The sequence below is a fragment of the Phascolarctos cinereus genome, unplaced genomic scaffold (assembly GCF_003287225.1).
Source record: "Phascolarctos cinereus isolate Bilbo 61053 unplaced genomic scaffold, phaCin_HiC Scaffold_3;HRSCAF=262, whole genome shotgun sequence".
Taxonomy (NCBI): Eukaryota; Metazoa; Chordata; class Mammalia; order Diprotodontia; family Phascolarctidae; genus Phascolarctos; species Phascolarctos cinereus.
Window position 1 is genome coordinate 245,686,545 of NW_027555736.1, and position 6,107 is coordinate 245,692,651.

The window sequence follows — 6,107 nt, forward strand, 5'->3', positions numbered from 1 at the left end:
GAATTGGAGTGCTTACCCTTTCTTGGTGTCCTGATCTCCTTTGGAAGTCTAATGAAATTTATGGGCCACTTCTCAGAATAATGTTTGTGAATGCGTAAAATGAAAAAAAATAGGATTTCAAAAGAAACAAATTATATGTATATATTGAAATACATACACATGTATGTGTATACATACATATCGATTTATATTTAATATTATATATAATATAAATCCATATATATGTATTATAGTTCATGGACTCCAGATTGAGAACTACTGTTAAATATGTCTTTTACTAACTGTCAAATGAAAAGAGGCCTAACAGTGATTAAGAGCCAGGGAGGTGAAATTGATTTCTTTGTGCTAAAATGAGGGGATCCTCTTTTAAAATGTTCCTGAGAAGACACTTCATGCCCTCAAGGAGTTCACAGTCTAATGGAGCAGACACCATGCAAACAAACATACACAAAGCAAGCTATATAAAGAATGAATAAAATATAATTAAAAGAGGGAAAGCACTGGAATTAAGAAGGGTTAAGGAAGGCTTCCTACAGAAAGTGGGAGTTTAGTTAAGACTTAAAAGAAGCCAGGGAGGTCAGTGGAGGCAGTTGGGTGACTCAGTGAATACAGTGGCACAGCTGGAGTCAGGAAAACCCTTCCTCTTGAGTTCAAATCCAACCTCAGATATTTAGTAGCTGTGCAACCCTGGGCAAGTCACTTCACTCTGTTTATCTCAGTTTCTTCATCTGTAAAATGAACTGAGAAGGAAATGACAAACCACTCCAGCATCTTTTCCAAGAAAACCTCAAACAGGGTCACAACGTGTCTGCCATGACTGAAATGGCTGAACACCAACAAGGGAGTTTATAGTTGGAGTAGAAGAGGGAGAGCATTCCAGGTACGGGAACAGCCAGAGAAAACGTCCAGAGCTTCAGGTTGGAACCTCTTGTTTGTAGAGCAGCACAAGGTCAATGTCACTGGATCAAAGAGTGTAGGCTGGAGAGTAAGGTCTAAGAAGACTGGAAAGGCAAGAGGGGACTAGGTTATGAGGGACTTTGAATGCCAAACAGGCCACTTTGCATTTGATTCTGGAGACAATAGGGAGCCACTGGAATTTATTGAGTAACGGGGGTGATGTGATCAGACCTGCATTTTAGGAAAATCACTGTATGCAGGATGGATTGGAGTCGGGAGAGAGTTGAGGCAGGCAGACCCCCCAGGAGGTTATTGCAATAATCAAAAGTGTGATGAGGGCCTGCACCAGAGAGGTGGCAGTGTCAGAGGAGAAAAGAGGGCATGTGGGAGAGATGTTGCAAAGGGGAAGTGGACAGGCCTTGGCAACAGCTACTATATTTCCCTTTATTTCACAGACCTGGGACAGGCTCTTAGGTCTATCAGCTTTGAAATGGAGGTAATAGGATCATAGTATTTAACAGCTGGGAGTGACTTCAGGGATCCTTTAATTCAGTCCCCTCATTTTGCAGATATACTACACACAAAATTGAGAATTCATGAGATAAGAGCTATAAAAGACCTGGATCTACTCATGGGAATAGAATACTTAGGTAATAGCGGTTTTTAATTTTTTTCCTTAAAAAAAAAAAGGACATTAAAGCTGGGGAGATAAAAAGTGTGGTTAACACAGGATCCCTCCCCTCAAAAAGTTTTGTGTGTGGGGTGTTTGCCCCATCATTCTAGACAAATGAAGTAATTTCTGTCTTCTCAAGAGGGTCAAGCAGTCAGGAACAATTAGGCCACACAGCAAGTATCGCTTATGTGGTCTAATATGAAACATAGCTCCCTTACATTTCATAGTGCCTGAAATTTTCATCATTGAATTTACCTCTTCCAGACTTCACCAAACCTGGAAATAAATCTAAGTTACTTAACCCATTAACAGAGATTCGTTTTTCTGATTAACCTACTACTGCCCATTTTCAGATAACAGAAGAGGCCCCATCTGGACCAAGGGAACAGGACCAAGCTCTGTTAAGTTTTAGAAAGGAGAGAGAAATAGAGAAAGATCTAGAGAAAGGGTGACAAATCCCTGAATAGCCAGGTGCCTGGCAGAGGGTTTGGGATGTCAGAGCCTGAAGTGCTTTGCTTCCATCACAATTTTCCCTCAAGAAAGTGCTGTATGGGGCATTCTGGGATCCAAGATAATGGAGTAAGAAGTAAGTCACTCTCACTCTCCCTTACTGACCTCTGAAAGCCCAGAAAATATCACCCCAGGAAAAACTGTGTAACAGTTGAGCCAGCAGAAAAACAGAGTGCAGCAGTCTTGTAGCCCAGGAAGCTTGGGAGATTAATGGGAAAGACCCCTCTTGCTCTGGGGGAGGAGGAGCAGTTTAGGAAGGGAGGCATCTCAGCAAGTCAGCAGCAAACCCCACTTAAGCCAACCATGGGGAGATCCTGAGCCCCAGGTGGTGGAACAGGCATGCACCAATACCAGGACCACCCCTGAGTGCCTCAGCACAGTAAACACCAGCTCAGAAAGCTATCACATAGGCCAATGTTCTCCAGCAGCCAAACATTTAAGTGCTTTAAAGAAGCCTGGGTGAGCAGGCATCCTCCAGGGGCCAGACTGCCCACCCCCACCCTGAGAGCTCCAGTGCTGCTCACCCCAGCTCAGCACCAGGTAAACTGCCAGACTCCTACAAACTCCAGCTGCCAGCACCTGAGACCCCAGCACACAAAGCCAGTGACCAGCTCCCGGGTCCCTATCACAAGAAGTTTGGGTCAGTGCCCCCTGTGCTTTAGCAGGAGAGTTCAACTTTAAAAGTCAGAAAATAGGCAAACACCATGAGCAAAAAGCAGAAATGGACAATGACCATAGCTTCTTATTATGGGGACAGGGAAGATCAAAGCACAAATTCAGAAAAGGTCAACATTGTCAATATACCCACATCTGAAACCTCAAAGGGGAATATGAACTGGTCTCAAGCCCAAAAAGCCTTCTTGGAAGAGCTCAAGAAGGATTTTAAAAGTCAAGTAAGAGAGACAGAAGAAAAATTGGGGAAAGAAATGAGAGGTATGCAAGAGAGAGTCAATAGCTTAGAAAAGAAAGGACAAAAATTGACTGCAGAAATCAAGTCCTTCATTAGGGACATGCAACCACTCTGGCCACTGCTGCCATTAAGCTTCTTTTTTTTTTTTAAGGCACTGGGGTTAAGTGACTTGCCCAGGGTCACACAGCTAGTAAGTGTCAAGTGTTTGGTCTGAGGCTGTATTTGAACTCAGGTCCTCCTGACTTCAGGACTGGTGGTCTATCCACTGCACCACCTAGCTGCCTCCCCACTAAGCTTCTTTTTAAAGCACACTAGTATGCCTGTCACTTTTTATTTAAATGGCTCTATTTATTTTTCCCATTATGACGATTTCTATGTCACGTGCCATACTTGTATAGAGCATGGAGGAGGGTTTGGTTTGTAAATGGAAAATTGCAAATGTTTATATTCAACATAATAGTCAGTTGCAAAAGAGCAGATTCCTAATTAAAGACTCTTTCAACACACACACACACAAGTCCTTAAAAACTACAATTGGCCAAATGGAAAAAAAGTACGCTGAAGAAATCAAATCCTTAAAAAGCAGAATTGGCCAAATAGAAAAGGAGGTACAAAAACTCACTGAAAAGAACTACTTAAAAAGTAAAATGGACCAAATGGAAAAGGAGGTACAAAATCTAATAGAAGGAAACAATTTGTTAAAAATTAGAATTGGGCATGTGGAAGCTAACGACTCTATGAGAGATCAAAAGTTAGTCAAACAGAAACAAAAGAGTGAAAAAAATAGAAGAAAATGTAAAATACGTCATTGGTAAAACAACTGACCTGGAAAATAGAACCAGGAGAGATAATTTAAAAATTATTGGTCTACCTGAAAGCCATGATAAAAAAAAGAGCCTGGACAGCATCTTTCAGGAAATCATCAAGGAAATTTGCCATGAGGTCCTAGAACCAGAAGGTAAGATAGTCATAGAAATGATCCACAGATCATCGCCTGAAAGGGATCCCAAATTGAAAATGCCAAGGAATATTGTAGCCAAATTCCAAAATTGCCAGGTCAAAGAGGAAATGCTGCAAGCAGCCAGGAAGAAACAATTTAAATATCATGGAACCATAGTCAGGATTATGCAGGCTTTTGCAGCTTCTACATTAAAAGAATGGAAGTTGTGGAATATGATATTCCATAAGGCAAAGCAGCCTGGATTACAACCAAGGATCAACTACCCAGCAAAATTGACCATAATCTTGGGGAAGACATGGACATTCAACAAAATAGGGGCCTTCCAAATCTTCTTGATGAAAAGACCAAAGCTCAACAGAAAATCTGATCTTCAAATACAAGACTCAAGGGAGGCAAAAAAAGGTAAACTATTTCCCTACAAGGGAAGATGACACTTCTAACTCTTGAGAACTGCATCATTATGACATTTAGAAGGGATATACATAGACAGAGGGTGTGGGTATCAGCTGACTTTGATATGATGATAAAAAATAGAAGTCAGTGGTGAAATTGGGAGAAGAGGAAAGGAGGAGGCAGAGAAGGGTAAATTATATCACATGAAAAGGCACAGAAACCTATTACAGTAGAGGGAAGGAAGGGCAGGAGATGAGCATTATTTGAACCTTATTCTCATTAGATTTGGCTCAAAGAGGGAATAACATAACCAGTTAGGTATAGAAATCTAACTTAACCTATAGGAAGTAGAAAGGGAAAGGGAAAAGAAGAGGGAGGGGGTAGATAGAAGGAAGGGAAGAAGTAGTAAGGGTAAAGGGAAAGAAAAGGGAGGGGCTGATAGAAGGAAGGGCAGATTGAGGGAGGTGGTGGCAAAACTCTAGTGAGGAGGGAAAGGGAAAAAGGAGAGAGAAAAGCATAAACAAGGGGTGGGATGGGAAACAAGATGGAGAGAAAGACACAGATAGTAATCATAACTGTGAATGTGAACGGGATGAACTCTTCCACAAAACAGAAGTGGGTAACAGAGTGTATTAAGAATGATAATCCTATAATATGTTGTTTAAAAACCTGGAAAGACTTAAAACAAATTGATGCTGAGTGAAATGAGCAGAACCAGGAGAACATTGTACATAGTAATAGCCATATTGTGCAATGACTGATTTTGATAGACTTTGCTCTATTCAGCAATGCAAGGATCTTAGACAACTCCAAAAGACTCGCCATGGAAAATGCTAGCCACATCCAGAGAAAGAACTATGGGGTCTGAATGCAGATGGAAGCATACTATTTGCTCTCCTTTTCATTTGTTGTTTTGTTTTGTTTCTTCTTTCTCCTGGTTCTTCTAATTATTTTTCATGATTAATATCTAATTTTTCATGACTAAAACATATTTAACTTGAATGCGTAAGTAGAGCCTATATGCTATCTATTTTGGGAAGGGGGAGGAGAGGGAGAAGAAGATTTAAAACTCAAAAATCTTATGGAAGTGAATGTTGAAAACTAAAAATAAATTAATTATTTACCCAAAAACACACACACACACACACACCACACACACACACACACACAAACGTGTGTGTGTATATATGTGTGTGTGTATACATATGTGTGTATATGTGTGTGTGTATGTTTGTGTATATATATGTGTGTGTATATATGTGTGTGTATATATGTGTGTGTATACACACACACACACACACACACACACACACACACACACACACAGAGTCCTGCATGCAGCCTCTGTAAACACAAAAACCTTGACCAGCTCCAGCTTTTCCCCTTTCCACCCACCCATTTCTCTCCCTTTAACTTTAAAATCCATCCCTCAAAACCATCCCACTCCCCTTTTCTCCCTTTTCTTCTGAACAAAATTCCAATATAAAATTTCAATATATTTATTCTTTTCACTTTCTGGAGCACAGAAGTCAGGAAAATCAGGGGTTCAAGTCCTGTAGTGTGAGTTGTATATCCCTGGCCAAGTCACTTGCTCTAGGCAACTCAATAAAACTATATGTTGTCAAGAAAGTGCCAACCTGCTTTGGTTAAGAGAGTTTCCTCACTTGGGAATTCTCTATTCCAACGAAATCAGAAGACTAGTCTCCATCCCAGTCTGGAGAAAACTGATATGATTCTCATCAAAAGATCTGAGGACTGCTCAA